Source organism: Aythya fuligula, chromosome 12, assembly GCF_009819795.1.
Source record: "Aythya fuligula isolate bAytFul2 chromosome 12, bAytFul2.pri, whole genome shotgun sequence".
Classification (NCBI taxonomy): domain Eukaryota; kingdom Metazoa; phylum Chordata; class Aves; order Anseriformes; family Anatidae; genus Aythya; species Aythya fuligula.
In genome coordinates this window covers 14,312,304-14,336,960 of record NC_045570.1, presented here as the reverse complement: position 1 = coordinate 14,336,960, position 24,657 = coordinate 14,312,304, and positions in this window count along the sequence as shown.

Sequence of the window (24,657 nt, the reverse complement as noted above, 5' to 3'; positions counted from 1 at the left end):
TGACCAGTGATGGAATACATGAGCAGCAATGAACTGATGAAATGAATAGTTTGCTTAATAATAATCAGGATTGACAGGTTAATATTGAAGTAACTACCTAAAAAGAAGTCACATTTGTAACTATAATTTGAAACAAATACTTTAATTGCCTCCTAGAATAGATGTTAACAACATTGCAGATAAACAGAGATAGAAGAAACATGCATAATATCAATTTACTCAGGATTGTACCTGCAGTGCTTTTTCTAGTGATATATCCACCCTACACATGCTGACTGAAAAATTTTGTCTTTGAACATTTTATAGGTAAAACATAGTTAAATAGGAGGTGACAAACTGACTGGCAAGAGCAGACGCTTAGGACAACAAACAGTTCTTATTCTTCTTTGGGCAATTGTCAGTGTCATGAAACTGAACAAAGGTAAATGCCAGGTGCTGCACCTGGGACAGAGCAGTGCCAGACACAGGTACAGGGTGGGAGACAAGTGGCTGGAGAGCAGCTCAGCAGAAAGGGATCTGGGGGTGCTGGTGACAGCAGCTCAACATGAGCCAGCAGCATGCCCTGGCAGCCAAGAGGGCAAACTGCATTTTGGGATGCATTAAACACAGCATACTTAGCTAGTCTGAAGAAGTGATTGTCCCATCATATTTAGCATTAGTGCGGCCTCACCTTGAATATTGTGTGCAGTTCTGGGTTCCACAATACGAAAAGGATGTTAAGGTCTGAATGCGTCCAGAGGAGGACAACAAAGCTGGTAAAAGGGCTGGGAGGCATGTCCTATGGGGGGTGGCTGAGGACATGTGGGTTTTCTAGTCTGGAGGAGAGGAGGCTGAGAAGCGGCCTCACTGCTCTCTGCAACTCCCTGAGGAGGGGAAGTGCAGAGGGGGGTTCTGCTCTCCGTCAGCCTCTGCTCCCTGGTCACCGAGGGCAGGATGTGCAGGTGCTAATGTCACTAACTTAATGCAGCTTCCAGCTGAAAAAGCCCAAACCTCTTGCAGAACAGTTCATATCTCAGTTGCTTTCTCCCATCGTCTGACAAGTTGTAAATAACTGGCTCATGCTGGAACAAGATGGAGAGCAACTCCGTTGAGAGGCTCACATGGCTGAAGGCTATCCTCCCTTCTTTGCACTACAGTTGCTTTGTAAGGGTCCTTTCCAACAGATCCGGACTCCCATTTTGGTGTATTTCTTTCTTTGCTTACAAACCCCTTTTTCTGAGTGCACACAAGAAGTTTGAGACTGAATAGTAAAGTGAACTGGGGAACTGTACTCGTAATATATAATATTATGAAATATATAGTAATCATAATAATTATTATTATTAACCTTGTCACCTTCATGATCTACGTCTCTATTTGGTCCCAAAACAATTGTCCTAACTCACTTGAGGGAGAGGAGAGGGGAGGCCAGGGACAGCCAGTCATCAATATCCTTTGAGGAAAATGCTCATCAGTCCTCAGCATGAAAAGGATATTATAGTAACTGTTGTTAATATCAAACAGATTAAATTTAGAGTCTTCTCCAGTGATTTGTTATTCAACTTCCCTGTCAATTTACACCTTGATTACTGGTATATTCCTCTTCACTACTGAAAGTGGATTACTCTGATCCTCTGGTGAAAAGAAAAAAAAAAAAAAAGAAATGTCATGTCCTTTGCTCATTCCAGTGCCTTTCTGAAAGAACTGCTGTCTCCAAACATTCCATCTCTCATACCACAATCAATTCTCCATACTTTTTTTTCTTTCAGTTTGCATCTAGCACAACAAAAGGGAAAACTGTAAATCATGGTTTATTGGGGAAACAAAATAACAGAAAATAAGAAGTTTCATATAATGGAATTTAACCCTTTAATCGGTTCTGCTCTCTGCTCTGCTTTTCTCTCTTTCCTATCTGAGAATATATAATCCCTTCCAAATTTACCAAGGACTGTATGTAATGTCTTCAAACTCTGAAAAAGAGTGAGCTACAAAAGAGGTATGACAAAGTAGGATTAGGAAATCCTAGCTCTAACCTCTTTTTTTTTTTTTTTTTTTTTTAAGAACTATCAGATGTACAAATTAGGTCCCTCCTTTCAATTTTAATTACAGATCCTCCTTTGAAATTATGTTTTTGTTTTTTTTTTTTCCCCTTAAAGTATGTAAGTATAAATAGTTTTGCCCTTTATTGTAAAACCAGCATGCATTTAAAAGATGTGTACTTCTTACATGATTTTTTTTTATTAAAACTGTTCCATTACGAGTCAGTTTAGAGCAATGATGACTTTTTATAACTTGATCTTAAAGCTGAGCAAAATCTTCTGCAAAATGTAGATTTACAGACCTGAATAATTCATTTAATCTGTGAAACATGATTGAAACCATGTTTAGAAAGAGCTGCCTTGGGCCTCCAAGGCCAAAGGGAAAGTATTACATTTGAATCAGTTTTGATTTTAAAACATAAAGTGTCAGCGTGAGTGCAGAGATAACAGCAAAACCTCACGGGGAGGGGGGGGTGGGGGGAGGTTCAGGATAAAGGTAGTAAGATTGCGAGGTGCTTTGATATTACAGTAATAAGGGTCAAATAAATGCCTAAGGTAGGTAGGTACATTCAGAGCTGAATATCCTTTTAATTTACTTTAATTGTATTTTTATGCAGCATTTGTGGACAGGTGGTAAAATTTCAGGTGGTTATTTGGGTAGCTGTATTCCAATCACACGAGCTGAAATTCAGTTTGGGCACTGCTCTTGCTCTCTGTCCAACGATCTCAGGACCCCCAAGCACAATGCCTCTAACAACCATTCTACATCTTTGCTATCATCAATGAATTAAAAAAATGAATAAAAATAATCTCCTTCCTCCAAAATCCAAACAAAACTTACTATCAGAGGGCTTTTCCAAGAATATATATATATGTAAAAGTACAATATATAAAATTAATTGTGAACTATGTTCTTTTCCTCTTTCCTGCTAGCTCCTTTTCCCCTACTTCAGTTTTAATTTCAGACCAGGTCATGTATAAATAGCTGAGCTTCCCTACACTGCTCCAGTCCATAAGATTCAATCATTCTCTAATTAACAAGTTGGTGGTTGGTAACAGAAAAATATTGAAGTTTATAGAAGTGCTGAGCCTATTCCTCTTACAACACATCACATTCAATTTGCTTATTCCGGAAGGTAGGAGAAATTGAATGTGCAATGTAATTTGGTCAGGCTTTGGAAAGTGAATATTTAAGTAGTACTCAACTGCTGGTTTTTTTTGTTTGTTTGTTTTTTTGTTTTGTTTGTTTGTTTTCTTCAAGACAAGTCAAAATACTAAAGCAACACAGGAATACATTGTTTGTGTTCTGCAACCAAGCCTTAAAAATATGAAATAATAAGTATTTATTAGTACAAAATAAAATGTGTTGAATATGTGAGGCAAAATACATGTATATTTTTCAGGCTTGCTGATCATTTTAAACCTAATGTTAATCTAAGGAAAATTGGTGTGCTACAAAGGCTTTTCCTGTTGAGAGGTGATGATTTTTTTCTTCATTTTACTAAGGAAGACAACCAGAGGAAATGTAGTTCCAAATGATATCTTCCCAAATGGGTTTGTATTCTCTTTGAGTCTGTTTGTTCCATTTATATGTATCAGGTGCCTTAAAGAAGTGGAAATGGTATGATTATAACTAAATTCCTCATTACCCACACACAGAGTGCATTCGGCATTTTGTTAAATGAGTGCTGAATGCTTGTGCACCCTGCACATTCAAGAATAGTCAATAAGGTCTGGGAGACACTCAAAAATGAGCAAAAGAAAGCTTCAAATTATCAATAATGCACAATAGATTGAGCCACTGAAAACTAGTTTTATGGCTATTCCATCAATGTATGAAACCCCCAGGAATAATGTAGATTTGGTTATCTTAAATAAGAGCTGTGTTTAGAATCATCAAATATCACCATACTAGAAAGCTACCAAATGTATTTGAAATATGGAATTTAGGTTTATATGATGGAATTCAGCAACTCACAGTTTGTTATTTCTCTCTACTGGACGCAGCACTATAGTCTCAGGGGGAAAAAATAACGTTGTTCAATGATACCCTAAAGATGTGAGGTGCAGTCATTTATTTTGTCTTGCTGTGTGTTCTCACTTTAAGCAGTGGAAAAGGCACCCTGTGCATAGGATGTGCAACTACGGAATATTTTAGCAATCTGAATAAATAATAGAAAATAAATAGTGCCATCACTTTTCCACCTGTGAGGCAGCATGCCAGTACCTGATATTCAACAGTGAAATATTTTCTTTGTATCAGTTTGATACAGAGTCAAATCTCTTTGCTAGTGAAACATTTCTGTAGATGTTTTTGTTTAGCTGAAAAGAGATTTTGTTTTTGAAATAATTTCAAGGAAAGAATTTCAGGCTCAGAAAACCAATCCACTCTAATACACACTGTGGCAATACACAATCCACTCTAATACACACTTCTGCTAACAACAGATCCATGCACAGAATCCTTCGTGTTAACGAAGACCCCTTACAAATGCAGCTGGGCTCTTCAGCAGCTCTTTCCAACACCTATATTTTGAACTGTTAGCTTCTGCTGAAGAAACTGATGAATTTTTTTTTGAGACTGCATATTCCCTCCCATGTGCAAAGTCCATAGTGCAACAGCTTTGTTCCCCAAATCAGCGTGATTTTTAACTAGTATTACTGTAGTGTTGTTCCTGACATGTGTGGCTGCACAAAATAGTTCCAATTATATTCTGACAGCAGTAACTAGCACTATTTTAGTCATACTGGCATACTGACATCTTCTTTTTTTTTTTTTTATGTTCCTAGAAGATGACTTCCAAGCAACCACAGACATTAAAATACAGCGACAAAACAGATATTATAGATCTAATTCAGTGGTTTGAAATATATCAGCCAATATAATTCCCACATCCCTTTCCAGTCCATTAAATACTCTATTTTTTAATTGAAGTTATAATATTTATTTGCTCATTCTCACCTGTTTTGGTATGCTACATTTCTTCAGTAATTTCTCTAGTGATTTGTGCTTGGATTAGTTTATTCCTTCCATTATCTCTGATTTAATTGTCCCCTATCATATAGAAAACACTGTGTGCCAATTTCAAGTTGATGTTACATAATTTAGATTCCACTTTGCTTTCAAAGTTTCACAGTCATTGAGTTTCTTATTGTTCTGTAGAAAATAATAATAACCATACTATCTTATCAAAGAAGGTGCCATCAATGGGACCACAGAATTCAAAGATCAGACTTTCATTTCAGAAGGTTAGAATTTACTTTGGTCAAAAATGAATTTACTCCTTTTCAGTGAAATATGTATTACCAGCATAGTAAAGCAATCATTCAATATGTTGTAAAATATATCACTTAATGCCTGAAATAGTTAGTTGAAACATGCATCCAACCTTAACACGACAGGGCTTTGGTTGTACATCTCTGCTTAATAACAGTCACTGAAGGGAGGAGGTTTGTGTTTATATATTTTCATTTCAGTGATTCTAATTTTTGCACGGATCATGTGAGCTGACCTCAACTCATAAGATTTAGGTTTATGCTTTAAATTTGTTTGTTGCAACAGTACTTCAAGTAAGCAGGGCATCTATGTACTGACAGAATGCCCCAGAAATGCTACAATTTGACAGTTTTTTAATAAGCCTGTGGTGTACAGAAGTCACTTTATACTCCACCACTAAAAGCAGTGTGTGAATTATCCAGGACAAGATACCTCACCTCCTGAGATGAAGAGAAAAAGTTAAGGCTATTGTGTTGTCTCAAACCAGTCATGCCCCTAAAGGAATATCAATTAGAAGAAAATGCATCTGCAATCTGAACACACCTGGTTGCAATTTTAGGCCCATGGTCCTCCTAGAAACTGAAAAAAGGGTAGAGAGCCCCGTCAGTATTATTTATAACCATCCATACAACTGTATAACCATTTCATAACCAAGAGTAGGGTGAGGGAAGCACTTCTGAATGAGTGTTCAGAGGTTAAGTTTTTATAAAAAATAATGCTCTTAGAAAGGTCATCTTTGTTTTATGACAGTCCTAAAAATCAAACTAGAATTCACTTTCTGTTCCAAGTAAAATATAACAAAATTATTTTCAGTACTTGGGAAACAAACAGAAATGTCTTCTTCCCCTCAATGCATTTATCAACAGTCTCTGAAAATATGCCCTGTGGGCTGAATATATCAAATACAGTTGCATTCTGCAATCTCAGTAATTCACAAGAACTTGAAGTGCTAATAAAATTCTGCCTTTTGAAATTTATTGCAGAATTTAAATCTGCTGGATGTTGTTCAAATCAAGGGCATTTATACAGATTTCAGTAAAGCCTGGGATGAGAATGTAAGACACATTAGGGGATGATGTTACAATGAATAGACTTACAAAGAGAAAATGATTAATTTAAAAGCAACCAGAAAAAGACACGTCATATGTAGATGTCTGTATATATATATATATATATACATACACATCTGCAGTGTAAAGTTAGTTTCCTGTATTTTGACATCCTTTCTAACACAGCACTGAATAAATCCCCATATTTCAATAATATGTGTAAATCCAGTAACATTGTAATTCCAAATTGACAGATCAGTAGGAGGCTAACATAAAATAATAATAGTAGAAGAGAAAAGTGAAACGTTCCAGAATTGCACCAAATCCACATTGTAGGCATCACCTTAAGGTAAAGTCTCTGGGCTGGATTCATCAAAGAGATAGCAAACAGAGTTTCTTGCAGTTTTGAATTTCAGTGAAATAACTGTATCCTTATTTGTCATGTGGGTAGGCAGATAAATGTTGAATATTTCCAGCAGTAATTAACATAGGCCAGATAACCTCATTAAAAAGCATGAGAAGCTTGGAGGAGTGAACCTTAGTACTGATCCTTTTGCAGACTCCTTTCTAATCCATCTCTCAGAAGTCAAGATTGGACCCTTGAGCTCAGCCATGAAATGAAGAAATCCTGCAGATGAATCCATGTCACTCTGTTGCTGCTTGTACCAGAACAGGCTCCCACTTGTTCGGTCAGGATGACTCCAGTGTAACTCATCTTGATTACTGATAGAGAGTCACCAAGGTGAGAAGTCATCTGGAACAGGCAATATAGCCTGGAGTCATGGTATCTGCTTTCAGAGATTTCCATCACTTTCATGTGCTCCAAAGTGCATCATTTCTCCACTGCAATTCTACTTAAGGAATACAAACAAACCCCAGTAAAGTATCCTAATAATGAACAAAGATAAATATCAGGATTTTTCAGGACAGGTTCTAAAGTTTCTTCTTACAGAGAATGATCTGCTGGTACTGCAATTGCCATGGCTTTAGGCCAGCACAAGGAAAGCAGCATCCCAGACAAAAAACACATGGGACCTTACAGATCAAATCCCAACCCATCAAAATTCTTCTTAAAATCTCCCGATGACTGGGATTCTTCAAGTTTTTATAGCAAATATTAATTTACGTAGTGCTTAAAATTTTATATGAGGAAAACCAGGCCAAAACAGAGATAAAAACAGTTATACTGTTGATAACCATTCATAAATTTGTGTAGAGATGCGGTGCATTCTCTTCCAGTGAGTCTTGAGATCAACACTGGATGTTTCAGAAAACATTTTAATTCAAAAAGGGTTGAGACAGAAGGTCAGACTGACTTCCAAGTGGTTTCCTCACTTTTAAAAATTATGAATCCAAGAAAATATCTATGGAATCACTATAAAAGATCACCATCCTCTGGTAGGACATGCAATCACTTTGAAGTGACTTGTGTATACGTATGCATATGATGACTAAGGTAGAAAGCAAGGGAAAATTGGTTTTGATAAATTAGACCACAAGAAAAGGGAAAAGTGTCAAATTAGCATAGTATAAATATGCCAGTGGAGGTTATGGACCAGATTTTCAGGGAAGACCAGAATTTAGCCTCTTAGACTGCTATCAAAATATTCCCCAAAGCACCGAGTATTTGGAAACACAATGTTACTGCGTATTTAGTGAAAAGCATTAACAAGAAGACCTTTGAAAGTCAGAGAGAAAAGAAGGAATTTTTGACAAGTTCTATAGTGTATATATTTTCAGTTAACGATTTAACTGAATCTGCATTAATAAGTGTTGCATTGTAATAATACAACAGTATTTTTTTTTAATTATTTTTTTTTCTTAGCACAGAAACAGTTGTAAGTGTTTGTTCTTGCTTTGCAAGGCAGTGCTTCCATGGAATAGATTTTGTGTGGCACTGTCGAGTGATTTATGTGTGTAAGCAAAGTCAGGAGAAAGTCATAGATTTTAGTATTCTCTAGTACTTTCTTTAACTTGAGCAGTACTTTCTGTCCTGTTTCTTTGATGTACTGGATGCTTGATATCACTAGCAATATAAATCCTTGCTTCAATCTTATTTACATAGACAGAAGTTATGTAGTGACAAGGTCCCTTCAAGGCTTGAATGGTTTGTTAATAACATGTACTAAATAGCATCTGGTATCAATCTTGTCCTACAGACATGCCTGTAGTGATTTAAAGCTTTCATTCTTTGAATTCAAAATCTAATTTTTAATGCACTTTCTGTCAGCTGTCTTCACAGCTTTTAAATGAGATTCTGTCATCTTGACATATTCACAGATACATTGAAATTTAACAAGAAAAAATAAAATAAGAATTTCTCATCTCTAAATAAAATGCCTATGCATGCTCATATGTATTTTTGATTGTTACTGCTTTTCATTTTTTTTACCAATATAGAGATCAATAACATTATTATTTACTGAATGGTTAAATAAAAAAAGTAACTTCTATGATTTGGAAATGAGAGCTTGTTTGTTTTCCAAGCTGCCATTATTAGTTAAACAAAAAAACTACCATAGGCCTTCATTTTTAGATGAACTTATTTGTGTAGAACTCAATTAGCAATTGTACCTGCAAAGCCACAGAGCAAATTGGTCCATGAATGTTACACTTCCTTTTTTTCATCTGCAAAATTCATGTTTAAATGAAGAAACAGGGTAATAATATAATACCTAACATTGTAGGATGCTTATGGGAAATTGTGTTTCAAACTAATAGCTTTCTCCTTATTGGCACTTCTATATGAAGTGCCAATCTATGTAATTGAAGACCACTAGCTATTATTAGCGATGAAGGTTGGGAAACTCCTGAGATGGAGCATATTGGTATTACTGAGTCCATTAGCAACTTGGACCTGAGCAACACAGGTGGGTGTTGAAAAGAATGCCCATAGACATAAATAAACCACTGTGAACATCTTTGGCAATGGTGGTGATGAACAGTTTTCCCATCACTAAACCATGCACATATTTCTTAAAATCAACTGGAACTTTGATTACATTTAAGGCCTGTTACAAGGGAGAATGAACGCATTTACTTCAGGCCTAAATTCTTTCTTTCATAGCTTTAAATTTATACAAAAAAAGTCTTCTATTAAACAGTTCCGATCCATGAGAAGGCAGGTATGAAGAATTTGTGTCTTCTTATGGAAATGATGCAGTGTAAGTATCAAATGTAATTTAGAGATTAGCGGCTCAGTAAGGAAGGATGTATTGAGTATTTCTCATTTCTTATCAACTCAATATCAATTGTTATCTCTTCAATATCAATTGCAATCTCTTTTCCTGCATGTTTTATGTATAATTATTATTCATCGTGTTTATGAACTATGATTTATGAATTATTCAAGAATTAATGAATAATTTAATTTTTGAAATTTAACATCCAAAATGTGTTGTGTTGTTTATTTGCAACTAGTCCTCTGGATCTGAAACTGTTGTCTCCTGATTGTCACAATAATTTCTTGCTGTTATTGGCTTCATCATTTTTTGTTGTTCAACACAAATATTCCCCCAAAAAATGATATTTAAGGCTTTTTTTGGGAATACTGCATGGCTTAGCTGAAAAGGGTCAGATTTGTTCTGGATACACTTTAAAAATAAATTATGAAGAAGAGTATATGAACCTTGACTCAACAAAAAAATGGCAATAATTTTCCACTTGATATTCTTTTTCATGCTTATTTAAACTCATGATGTGCCAGTGAAAGAGGAAAAACAATAAACTTTTTACTGTTTTATATCTGATAAAAAAAAAAAAAAAAGAATGTTCAGATTTGATGAAATATTCAGATTTCATTTAAATATGGGTGAAATATTTAAGTCCTGCAGTGTATATTTAAGATTCACTCACTTTGCATATTAGAGCCATTTCCCTGGTTTATTTTACCTAGACAGAACTTAGCGATGAAGATTAATTTACCCAAATAGTTAAATGTGTTTCAGGTAATGCTCATGACAAGCCAAGCATCATTAAGATCTCCAGAGTCTTATCATTAACTACTCTTCTCATGGTGCTCAATTTACCATTATGAACTGGCAAAATTCAGTTAACTTTAATAAAACAAATACATTTGTCCAATTTTGGATCAATAGCTCTTGTGTTTGTTTCGTTTTTTAACTCAATTGGCATTAATACTTAATCATATTTAGTCAGGAAGTGGTCCTAGACTCTCATTTGTCTTTAGCAAAGGAACATTCATTATTGGGTAGAAAGTCCATTAGATTTTCTTTCAACAGTACATTCCTATGGGAAGGCAAGTAGCAAGTAACATTATTTCAGCAGTTTTACCATTGAATACCCTTAGTTTTAATTGCCAAAATACACCATTTACAGAACTTAAATTTATCATGCTTACAAATGAGAAACAGTATTTCTAAATTCTAGACATTTACATTTATAAATTTCAAATTCCAGTTGTCTCTTGTGCAATAAGTAAATTTGTTAACTTGGACAGCTTTGGTTAATTTTCACTTGCTTTTCGATAAGACAGCACAAACTTTTTACAGAGAATTTTAGTAGTAGCAATTATCACTATTTTTGATTACTATGAACTTGCATTAGCCTTTTTTCAGTATAAAAATGAAATGAAAGCCCTAAGGGATGCACATCTAATATTCAAGATTTTATCACTCTAAAGACTTGCTGCAAATTGTGTAAAAGCAGAGTCTGCACCTTCACAAGGCACAGAGTTTTAATCATTTTTATATTTCTTTTATGAAGATTTTCTGTGCATCTAAAATAACCTAAAAGTGTCTCTAAGATCAAAATGACTCACTTTTTGCTTTTCTTTCATAACTGTTTTTAATTTTTATTATCATTTTTAATACTATATTAACGGTGGTTTTACAGGGGGCAAAACTCTTAAGCTTCTTAAGCAGTAACTGTATTTGGCACAGGTAGACTTAGTCAAGCATCTTGTCCTACCTTCTATTTTATGTTTTGTTTTGTTTTTCCTTTGGTTGCGTATTACAAAAGTATCACAGGATAGGTATTTGTTAAACATAAAGGAAAACCTCAGTACTGATACTGTACTGCATAAAGGAATAATCTACAGAAGGGTGATGAGATGGTCTTTTCTAACTTTCATGCCACTCTGGCAGTATCTCTGTAGCATAATTCACAATGATATCTATTTTATTATCTAAGCAACGATATAGATATAGACAACAGGACTCACCCAATTTTTCTCTTCCTAGATATGAATTGTGTAAGTTTTTCGCACTCTTTTCCATAGGTTGAAATGAATCTAGACCAAAGAGAAATGTAATAAAGGTATTCATGTTCCAAACTGTAAATTAAATGAATCCCCACTCTGACTGGATATTGCCATGAAGATGTCTTCCTTCTTAATTTCCATTTAGATCGTTATCTCATCTGATGGATATCATTTTGCTGAAAAAAACCATCACCTCACCAAGCTTTTTTCTGCATCATGAGGATGAACCTTTGAAGACTGCAGAAAACTCAAATAGACTACACAGTGGACTGTTTTCACAGAGGTGCTGTGAAAGCTGTTTTCTTTCTCTAGGAAAGAAGGTCCCGCAGAATACTGCCTAGCACTACTTCGAATTTTTCATTTGTTAGAGTATTGGCAAAAGCAGAGGAATTGAAACTATACCTCTGCCACTCCTGACCAAGCCACTCATCTGTTCCTTCTTCTTTGAAATTAATTTAAAATTTTAGTTCTAGTTTTGCATATGATGAAAATCTACCAGGAAACTGCTAAAACAAGTCAACCCATTGGCACATGCTGCAAGACATTGTGTTGTTACTAGGTATTTGTTATAAGAAAAAAATCTGTATTAGTGTATTGCAAGAAATATTTCTAACTATAAACGGTGTTTTTGAAGATGTAGTATCATCTTCTTTTCATTGCCTTCCACGCTAATAGGAGAACAGCAGATGCTCAGGCAAGATTCAATTCACCTTAATTCGTTCAAGCTTAATTAGCAGCTGGGATGCATCTGGCAAATAAACATGCAGATAGTGACAGCCTGAGTTAAAGGAAAAAAAGTAAAAGGCTTTTGTTCATTAACCACATGTTCTTGGTTGTGAGTACTGTGTGCTCAAGGCAGAACAGAATCATGTTTAGACTACTTTTTTTTTTTTTTTTTTTCTTTCTTTGTAAAAGACAGAAACCTTCATACTCATACTCTCATTCCCTGTATGCTGGTGCAGGTGGGTCATGCAAAAATGGGAGTAGTCCCACTATGACATGTTACTGTGCAGGTAAATGTTTGTACCATTACAGCTTAAATATATGGCCCAAGCTTGTATAAACAGAAGAGAGTAGTTTCTTCAAGAATTAGGTAGGCAAAATGGACCCCTTGAGATGTAATTAGGAATTATTTACAACCCTGAATAATGATCATGCAGTATCTTGCACAAAGCAAAATAAGCAAAGCCAATTCTGAAGAGATCTCTGCTGCCATTAAATATGTGACTAACTAGCAAAATGAGGGGCATAACTATAAGAAATGTGAGATGCCTTTGCAGTAGTTTTAGTTCCAATGCTCTTGCCTGTATAAAATTTGTATATGTGTATTAGCTGTTGCTGAGTAAGTGATGAAAGGAAAGTAGCAATTTTTATTGAAATTGGAGACATTTAAAACATAAGATTACTTTTGTTCACTATTAAAGTGTAAGATTTTGGACAATAATAAATAGACAAGTGGCAAGATTACATTGTGATAAAAGTAAATGTGAGTCAAATCTAAGAATTAGTTCCTAATGTAGCCCAGAATAAGGCTTTTGCAGGTGACACTGAGAGAGAACTTCATGCTAGCTGGGGCTTTAATTTACCAAAAGTATCTGAATTATATAAAGAGTTAAAAAACTTTGTTTTTTCTTACTTATATAAAATCAGCCACAGTATATTCAGTCTATCAATCAAAATCCTAGACTTCTATATTTTGTATTAAAGAGTCCTATGAGAGATGACAATGGGGTGTTTTATGGCTCACCAGGACACAGTATATCTTATAACCAGGTCAATGCAGTGCAAGCATTTTCTCAACAGGAAATTCTATGAATTTTGCAAAAACAGGTTAAAAAACTTTGAATAAGAGTGATGACAGTATGGTAGGCATTGGTTGGAACATCACTTGAGGGTGACAGAACTTAAATTAAGAAAACTGTAACTATGGGTAAAATGGCAATAAACTAGTTGCTGTCTGCTCTCATTTTTTTTCAGGTTTTGTTATCTTATTTGTAAAAAACTCCTTCAAGATTGGTTTAGGCACTGATGAGCCAGAGAGCTCATCAGAGAGCTGACATCTGGGGGCCTTACATCTCTGAACCTACAACTGTACATGCTGTTACACAAACATGTACAGCACTTTTGAAGAGAAACTAGTGTACACGTGGCTTTCTTTAGGCCTTTAGATGCCCAGCATAGTTGGCCAGTCCAACGCGTGTTGTTTTCTAATGTATCAGCTAATCAAATGCACTCAAGGTTTCCACCATGTTTTCCTTTTTCTTTTAACAGCAGACTGTAATAACCATTTGTATTTTATAGGATGTTTAAATTCATTTGGAGTGTAAAGGCAGAATGTATAAATTAATGTATGAGGCTGAAAAGGCATCAAAGACAGATTTGAAAGAGGTAAGATTTGATACAGGACATTTTATCAGTGTTTATTGGGTCATGGTAATTTGATAGCTGTGCTTTGCTAAATTCAGCTGCATTCCATCAATTGCAAATGGGTCAGGGCAAAATAGATGTATGATTAATGTTCATGCTGAACATGAAGGCCTCAAAGAATTGAGTCTCTGGAAACCATACCTTCCAACAGTGGGGGGCAACAGTACCACATGGATAACATTATATTGCCCTTGGGTGGCAAAGCCTGGGGAAGGAGAGTTTGAGGTCATAATGTGAGGTCTCAAACTGACATTAATCCTCTTCTCATTTCTATGATATTTATAATTATACTCCTGGAGTGGCAGCCTAAAATGTACCTTTTCAAATGATATTTGCGTTTTGGTACCAGCCAGAAAAGGGATTCCATTGGCTTGGTCAGATTACTAGTGTATGTACCTGTACACGCACACCCTAAGACTGTGATGAGGACTGCTGCTGTATGCTTTACTGTCTTCTGACAGAAGTTAGAAGCAAAGTTCTCAGCCACCTCAGAGGTGCAGAATCAGGCCAACAGTAAATGTTGAGGTACAGCTGTTTTGTGAGCATAGCAGATGCTGATTGATTCATTATTTATAACGGCACATTCTGGATTATGAATACAGATAAAAACTCAGCAAATGCCATTGAAAATGGAGTCTAGCTTTTTTTGTAAAGTACCTGGGGATATTACATTTCAAAAGTATTCTAGAAGTAAATCTCAGTATTAAGGCCATTTCCATAAGTTTTTAATGTTAAGCCTCTTTAGCTCAACAATGAAAACACTTAACTTCACAGTTTGACAGAGAAATGTATTAGCAAATGTCATGGAAGGACTATGTCATGCCAGTAATTCATTTTACTTAGAAAAATTATCCAGCAAAGTCCTTATGATTTGTGAGAGGAATTGAACCAAAATTAATGATCAAATAAGTCATTTGGCATAATCACTTTTACCCTTTTTTGTTTGAAATATCTATGAGCACCCTGTAGACATACCAGTCTATTTTCCATCATATTTTGTATTTTGATATCTATAAATAGCTTGTTGTGAATATCTGGAACTGGATCTATAAAGGATTGATTAACTATTTACTTCTGACCTCATTTTTATCTCATGAAGATCTACATTGGAAGTAATTTATGTAAAGTCTTTGAATTTATAACAGCGAACAAAGACATCATTGGGTTATATCGGCAAACAAGATTTTATGGGCTTTTGGATGCCTGGTTTAGGTTCCTGTGATTCACTAGGTGCTCACTAATACTAAACAGAGAAGAAACTTGAGGGGTAATACGGTTAAAGTGACTCAATCAAAGGCATTTAATGATGGGAGAAGTTGAGGGAAAAAATACGCAATTTTTATTTCTAATTTAATTAATTTAATTTCTAATAATTGGGCTAATATGTTAGGTGGCTGTTACTAAAAGTATTAATTGTGCTCTAACTCTGGTATTTGTCTAATATTTCAGTGAGCCATCTCAGCCCACTAACCTGGCAGAAAACTGCACTGGCCCCTCTCAACAAAGGAATTTTTCTGGCAAAGCCAATTAGTGCTGCCTATGCAGGTACTGCTTTTATTTACTGGATATAATATCATGTCATGCAAATGCTATGCTAAAATAAATGTGCCTGGCAGTATAGAACAGAATTTAATGTCAGTAAAATGGGACAATGTGGGTCTGATTATATTAAGCACATGGTACAAATTCTGCATTTAGACTGGTAATGTAACAAATCATCTAGCATTCCATATACTGTAATCAGATGTGTGTTCTAGGTTTTTCTTTGGGGGAATGTGAACATTGTAACTGATTATATTATCATGTTTTGTTAGTACCATTGTTAAGTAAATCTCATGCACTCTGTGCGTTCACTGAAAGTGAGTTCAAGCAACCAAAAAGCATGGCTTAACCAAAAATGGCCTCTGAAAGTCAGTTTCAGCACACCTTTTCTAAGTCTTTCTTACTTCCTGTCACAAGTAATCTCTTTGGTTGCTTATTTAAATATAAGTGAAGTAAAAGGTATTTGAGGTGGTTGAAAACACCATCTGAGGACCCAGCTTCCCAAGTGTAACTGAGACATAGTGCATTCTTGAAGAGAGAGACCCCGAGGAGGGCTAAAGCCTCAATGGGGCCATGGGTGGGGTAGCACTGAGAGGTGGGGAAAATTCCCTGTGGCTGCTGACAAGCTTGAAGACATTGTAGTCCTTCCCATTAAGGGCTCTCAGTGGGTGTCTTCAGCCAAGTCTTGCCTTATTGTCACCATTCATGTTTAAACACTGCCAAGAAGTTACAAAAAAACTTTTATATGTTAAACAGCCATTCCAGGAAGCTTCCATTTGGTATTTTAAATGACAATTTACTTCTGGCTCTGACAATTTGTCTCAAATATTTCAGTGAGTAATGAAGTCACAAATGTCCGAGCATTTTTGAGTGCTTTTCCAGTATTTCTGTGACAACTAAATTTTTTACTTATTTTACACATTCAGGTTCCTTGATTGCAACTACTTTCATTTTCTGGTGTGAAGGTCATAATCGATGACTACATTTTCAGAGTAAATATGTATTTTAAAGGTTGCATTTCAATTGTCAAGCACACTAAATCATACCAAATTGTGACTCCAGAAATAGATCTAACCTGTAGCTGTTGGCAAAAGAAGATCATGAGGACTTTTTGCAGAGGTAAACAACAAAGCAGTCCATTCCCTCTTCAGCTATTGCTTCTCCCAAAAGCTTTTGGGAGACAAAGTATGGCACACTGGATGCAACTGAAAGATGATGGAGTTGAGCATATATTCCTAAATTCACTTTGGGATTTATATTGTGGATGATGTAGATGGCAGCTCTGCAGTAATAACTTCCTAGCTGCAGCTCTGCAGAGCTCACTGTGGGCAGTGTGGCCCAAGCTGGAGCAGCAGAGGGAGGACAGTGTCTTCAGAGTGCATGCAGTGGCTGGCAGGGAAGGAGGCAGCTCTGTCTGTAGAGCTGTGTACAGGCAGACTGGCTCTACCAGGCAGCAGCATCTGGTGTGTTGGGTGCAGGTAGGGCTGCACAGAACAATTACATCCTACATCCCTGAAAGTGATTCAAGGCCAGGCTGGATGAGGCTTTGAGCAAGCTGATCTAATGAATCACCCTGTGTCAGGGTGGTTGGACTAGATGATCTTTAAGGTTCCTTCCAACCCAAACCATTCTATGTTTCTATGTTTCTATGTCTCTGCTCATGGCTCTGCATCTCAATTTCTGCTGAGTATGGACACACAGGAAAGTGTTTAGTATTTTAGCTCAGAAATTCAGATTTTAGCTTCAGATCATAAAAATACCTAAAAGATCACCTACATATACTATATTTTTTTGCCCAAGCCTTGACCACCTGAAGTCCTTTTGACAGTAGTGATGCAGACACCTCCCCAGTTCATGAACTCATCTTCAATGGAGCTATGTTGGTTTATATCAGTTAAAAATAGTCTGGACCACACTTAAAAGGAGATGTTGAGCTATAGCAGGGTGACAGGTGCAGCCTTATGGTATATAGCAAGGAGAGCTGACATTATCATAAAAAGTCAATGCCTGAGAGAAGTAAAAATAGAATAGGCCACTTCCATCAGTTTCTGGTCTGAGAAAAGCATGAGGCTAAAAGAAAAGCATTGAATGTCTTTAATAGCTATAGATTAGAGAGTGAAGGTGGATCTAAAAATCTTACTTTTTCAAGGAGATGTTCAATACCTATCCAGTGAAGAGATCACAGACTTTTAAAGGGATTAAACCAATGATTACACTAAAATGGCACTGCCACTTAGAAATAGTCTTCTAAATTACAGAGGTTGAAGGAAGGGCAATAAGGAGCAAGCATGAAAAAGGCTAGTGCAAAAGGGCAACAACACTAGGGGAGCTGGGGAGGAGGCTTGTTTTTTTACCAGCAGCAAAGACCACTACACATACAGAGTTTGGAATGAGATTGACAGCTGGTAAGACAGAGATACTGTTAGGAGGATGTTGCAGGCCAATAAATAAATAAATAAATAAATAAAGTGGAAGAACTGTTTGTTCTTGCTCATAAAGATAAACTGAAAATATCTTGAGTCTCCTGGAAAATTGTAACAGGTAAATTTAAGTTCTTACTTCTTAAGTTTAGTCATCAGTGAATGCATGTGTAGTAATATATGTTTGTAGTAAATACAATAATTAGAATAATTTATAGCCTACAAGATGTATGAAGATGTGTGTGAAAAATGAGGAAACAGCTAGCTTTTAAGAACAACATTAAAAGTATGTTGACTTGTATATAATGAAAGTGCTTTCTCGCTGTTTTCTGCAGAATGAAATGTTACTTTTTGAATAAACATTTTTGCATTATGTCATTAAGATTATTGAATGATAAAAAAGAGGGAAGATTTCTTCATAAGAAGTAGTGTTTTTTTTTTTGTACTAAAGGACTTTAAATGCCAGAGCAGAGATGGCCTATAAATCTAATTGCCAAAGTCACTATTAAAGCAAGAAAGGAATTTAGATGGGATTTGTTCAAATGCCATGTACAGTAGAAAGCAAATAGAGTCTAATCCATTGTGGTGATTCTGGTAGGAAATAAAAACACCCAGGTCCATAGGATTACTTTATTTTAAGAGCAAGGCAGAAAAGAGGGAAATTACGTCTAAATCCATTCATTTTGGAAATTAATTGACTTGAAATGACAACCACCTTGAAAAGGAATGTCACTCAGAGTTTGATCCAGGACCCACCAATAGCAGTGGGTTGATCTTCAGTGACTCCACAGAATTATTGGGAAGGAATTGGTGGGAATGGCCTAAAAGCCTTGGAGTTAAGTTGCTTGGTGCCCTGCTACACTGCATTGTTTTCCATCATGCAGGGATAGAACCTGGATCTACTGTCATGCATTTAGATTCAAGTCCTTTTCAGGTCTAGAGCACCTTCCTTAGATCATGTATTTCAGCTGCAGCAAATATACAGAAGGTCTAATGTTAGGGCTAAACTCAACTACAAGTTTAGCCCTGGTTTGTAATGGCCCTTTTTGGCTGTTCCTGACACATTAGCAGAAGAGCAAGTTCATTATCTACTAAGAATGTCATTTCTTCGGGTATTGTGTACAGTGAGTGGGCACACTGAAGCCACACAGCTTAATCATGAGCATTATATAAAATTGAATACTCTGTTGTTAGAAAACCAAGCTCTCTGTATTGTTAGTTATGAAATTGCCCTGTATCAGACACTGCTGCTGCATTTGTTACAGTACAGTTGTCTGAAATTTTTCATGTGGAAAGCTTTCCAATTGAAAGATACAGTTCTGCCAAAAAGCATTTTTAATGAAAAATGTCAGTTCCAATGGGAAAAATCAATCATTTAAAAACATTGGAGGACTTTTTTTCTTTTCTTTTGGTTCATTTTTTAAGAAAAATGAAAATGAGGCCTTACACAGTTATCTGAATCCTCGGCCCTGTGGAGAACACTCTGCCTCCTAGGAAGACTTGTCCTTTTCCCATGAAAGGGAGGACATTTTTCTCAGGGTTGCCACTGACACTAATGTTTTTTCCCAAAGTCACTGCTGAAACTGTGACTTGCATCCTTTTGGAGTGTAAGCAGAAACATCTACTAGACAAAAATAAAAAAATAAACAACATTTGAATAGGAAATGCACCCACTCAAGTCCTCTGTAAATGTGTTCAAAGGCAGGGTGTTACTTTAAGAGCTTTCACAGATTTTTTACCCAGGGAATTATGATGTTTGGCATTTGGAAAATATTCTCTTGAAACCCCCTACCAAACACCAGCTGGTTTATATGCAGTATCCCAGGTAAGTAAGGTAAGATTTTCAACTCCATTATATGACTGGGGAAACTGAGGAGCAGGAAGGTCTTAATGGTTTGCTGAGGTCCCCACTGTGAACATCTGTGGTGAATTGTAAGATTTTATTTTTGCTCCCTATTCTAAACTCAAATTAGGAAACAATGCTGCTTCTTTATGCCCCAAATGTTCAATAAGCAGCAACGAATTGAGAATGCAGCGACTTGCATTTTAAAGCTATGAGCTTAAATAGAGAAGCTTAAAAAGCAATTCTAAACTTAACTGAGGGTGATAACTATATAAGGATTTGATAGCATAGAAATTATCACTGTTAGCTGGTCTCTCAGTTAAGCGTTTCTCTATTAGTTATGTCAATGTTTGGTTCAAAGGAATTATGAGGACTGAATTGTGTTTTACAGCTGCAGCATTCTTGAATAAGGAGGAAGGTTAGATACTGAGATCTTTAGACTTCCTGTAGTTTTCCACCAGTGTAAGAGAGCAGACATTGTGCCCGAAAGGCTTTTCAAACTGACTGCAGACTGTTACTGACTAAATGCTTAGTTTAATTTGTGTGCCATTCTCTGCGAAGTGTCCTGATTCCAAATGGTATGAATGAAAAATGTTAAGGTGCTGAGAGAGGTGACTAATTAACGATTATGAAAGAGAGATTAAATTCCAGTCAGCCTTTGTAAAGGGTTAAATGGCCAGATGAGATGTCCTCTCCTGTGAAAAGGTATGGAGCTGAGATGTATGCCCTGCAGCTTTTGTACTCAGTGTAAAGGAAAGCAGTTTTAAGGTGCCCCTAATTACTTGTCAATGGGGGATCTATATATCCCTTGATCAGCACCAGGGTTTAAAAGGTATCATGATTTTGCCCTCTTACACTGGCCTTGCAGCCTCAACACAAACTATCCTTGAGAGGATCATAGCAATTCACCCCATTCCTTTTTTTTTTTTTTTTTCTTTTTAAGTCTAATGCCAATTACATTATCTTAAACACTTTTCAATTTCAATGAAAAGAGGAGAAATAGCAACTCTGTAGGAATATTTCAAGGGGATTCTCATCCAATATAAAGACAATAGCAGAAGATGCTGATGTGTAAATTGTGGCCAAGAGGTAAAAGAGAGAGAAAGAAAAGAAAGATAAATTGAAAAAAAGGTTTTAATATAGCAGAGCACAAAGAACCTCTTTCTAATCTCACACTACTTTTCCTCTGGTGTAATGAAATGAGGGCCCTTGTGCAAAAGTCAAACAACAGAGGAATAATGTTTCCTACTATGCAAAACAAACAGTGGTCTTCTGAGAAGAAGGAGCAAAACTAAAAGAGGGCAAGTAATAGAATTTCAGGTTTCCAAGCTGTCAAGAAGTGCCCTTTGATCAGTTTTATCAAAAGCTGCACTGATTGTCTTCAACTAGGGCTGGTTTTGAAAATATTAACCCTCCAGGGTTCTATTTTGTTTTCTACTAAATCTAAAGGCAGTGCAATAAAAGGGTCATTGGAGCTGGGTGTAGATAACATTTTACAGTCTGATCCTGTAGAGATGCCCGATTTTCTCAAGGTAATGCAGTTCAAGGGTTCTTAGCAGCTTTCTTAAAGCTTAGGAAACATGTTTTCAAAATGTTGATCAAAATCTACCCCACTTAAAGTATTTAAATGAAACAGACTGTTTGTCTTCTATTCCACCTCTGTGAGTTTTCAGCCAAGAAAAAAACACCCTCCAGCTGATTAGTGGAAAATGTATGTTTCCATTTTGAATACACTTCGTGGTACTGCTTACGCATCTCAGAAAGGCTAAAATAGAACTAGAGGTACAGAGATGGGTGACAAAGAGCAGAATTTCTTTTGTCCAAAGACAGATAAAATAGATTAGTATTTTCAACACAGGGGAAAAAAAAAAATAAAATAAAATAAAAAAATAAAAATAAAATTAAAAAAAAAAAAAAAAAGGGAAAACAATACAAGAAAACTGTGAGTTGCATAGGGAGTATTCACTTTCTTGTGATGGAATAATAAGTCGATATCAAACAGAATTAACCAGTCCTCCCCTTTGCCACGTCAGCTCACATGCCTAGAAATATCTAAAGCACTGGATGAAAGTGCTCTCAGGCTCAAGCTTCCCAAGGATACTGCACACTCACCCTTCCTTGCATTCTTGACATGGGACAAGTACCAGATCAGTCAAGTTATTCACTAGGGTGCTGTCCCCATTTCTTATGTGACTGGCTGGAAAATCCATCTTCTTGGTAATGGGACTTGTCTCATAGTCAAAACCGTGGCAGAACAAGATCTTCCTGAGGCAAAAAAAAAAAAATTATACTATAAATTCGAGGCCTCTTATCCATAAAATGGAAATTTTCAGATGTACTGTGAAATCAAAGGTGTCTCTGGCATGTGTTTTGTAGTTGAGTGAAGGTTATTCATCCTATGTGGAGAGACTGGACAAGAACAGCCCCAAAGCAAATGAACTGGGACTTGACAGCCTTTGTCCAGACTTGAAAACAGATGTTCAACAGGATGTCAGGAGAGAAGAGATTGCTAATTTTATAGTTAAAAAGTGTTTTGGAAAAATTCAGAATGGAGACCATGTCAGCCTGCAGTCAGGAAACTCATGTCCTTGTTTCTATGATTTACACAAACGAGGTTCAAATCAGTTCTCTGGGTCACATTGGGAAAGGTTGTCTTACGATCAGAACTTCAGCAACCTTCAGGGAGGGAAACCAGTCACTACACTGAGAAACTCTTTAAAGGCGTATGAGACTATTACTGAAAGCTGATCTGTTCTTCTTTATTATTATTATTATTTATTTTTATTTTATTTTATTTTTTTCCCTAATTGTTACTGTGTATATCGTACATACTGTTGTATTTGACTGTCTCATCTACAAAGCAACATGCTTTCTGCTTGAATCAGAAAAAACTACTGTTTACAGGCTGGTTTGCATGTATGCTTGAGTGACTGCTTGAGAGCTAATACTGTTAGTTTTGGTTGACTTAAGTTACACTGAAATCATTTTAACATACCTTTCAGTTAACCTAGTTAGCACAGTGTGGAAACTGTACAAGAATTCCTTTCATGTAAGTCTGTCCTTGTATAAAACTTGCATTTGGTTAGGTGTATATATATATATATATTTATTTTTTTTACCCTAAAAGCTCATGCTCTTACTCTCCTATTTTGCTAGCAGGGAACACCTGCTTAATGCTTTTCAGCAGAAGATACCAGTTCCGTATAAAGCCCTGCATGCCTCAGTAAGGGCACATCTGATGATACTGTTTGAAACAATACATAAAGAAGTTCTGTGTCAGGACACTTGTTTTGGTAAGTGTTTCATGACAGCTGTTCTAAAGATTGCCACAGCCTTATGTCTCAAAGGCCTGGAGTATGTCTGAAATACCACTCTCAGCACAAGGTAAGTAAGGTAGATGTATATAAAGTGCTTATGTGCAAAACGTGAAAATAATTCCTACTTTGTTATATGCATGGTGTTGTACTTTCTGAAGGGGTTCTTATGAAGTAAACTTTCAGCTCTAAATTTTCCTTGGGATTGCTCTGGTATTCTAATCAAGTTGTGATCTAACCCACTCTGTTCCAAAGCTGCCTTACTCCTTATTTTTCTGTGGGTTTCCCTGCCTTTGGAAATGCCGATGTCAACTCAGCATGGCCACTCAAGAATCCTTTCCACCCAAGTGGTTAGGAAGGCTGGATAACAATAATTCCAGGGTTTTGCCATACTTGCTATCTGGCCAAAATGCATTTTTTTTCTGCCAATCTGTGTATTCCTCACATTGCAGAGCGATGAATTTTAACATTGGGATTAATACATGCAGATTAGTGGTTCTATTTGAGTTAAAAGCAATGGTTAAGAAAAAATAAAACCTGTTGAGGATATAATGGATTTGGTAGCAAATGCTTCCAGCTGTCTTTGAGGGACACCACAGAAAATAACTGTTTATTTTAATAACTGGAATTGTACTTCTAATAAACATCATATTCAGACTTCTGTGTGGTAGACATACGCTTATAGAAACAAGGATATTTGTTTAAGTTAAGCATAATTAAGAAAGAAATGATGCAAATGTTATTTGGGGGTTGTAGGATAAGTCTTCCCTGGAAATTTTGTAAGTCTGTCCTTTCAAATTTTAAAGTATTTCAGTTTGGTGGAATGGGACTTACTATCACTTTGGAGTAAGGAAAAAATCCTTAGCATTAGATGAGAGTGATTAGAATGATGTTAATGACTTACTGCCAATAAGAAATGTCTCTTTAAAATCTCGTATGGAAAAGGACCAAATGGACAGAACAAGAATTTTTACCAAACCCAAGTATTGACAAAAATACTAAAAAGTACTCTTCACTTTTTAGTGTGTGTGTGTGTTTTGAGTTCTTTAAATCTTTCTGTATCTCAGTTCATCTAATGTTTTTATCAGGGTTCATTCTCTACTTTGATAGCTGTATCTTATTTCTTTCCTTCCCTTGGTGTTCCTCCATACATGCCTTTGTTGTGAATCAGCGTTCTGAAACAGCTGGGAAAACTACCATAAAGGCCTGAGATTGTTATACACTTCCTATTTGCATACTTGCATCTGGTGATATCGCTTCCATCAACCTCACTGCATCAAGGTTCCTGATAAAAGTGGGAATTTTGAGGTTCTAATCCACCAATTTGAATATTACAATTATGAGAAGCACCACAATACAGGACCTACCTTTAGTGCTGCTAAGAGATTTATACCACTTAACTATTTGCCTTCCACTCTGCTTTTTCAACACAGACAAGGTGTTTTTGAAAGCAGCCATAAAGAAACACTTTTCTATAATTGGTTAGTCCCACAACTCAGCATACTAATTAGGTAAAAATTTGATCATCTTTTTCACTTCAACTTTG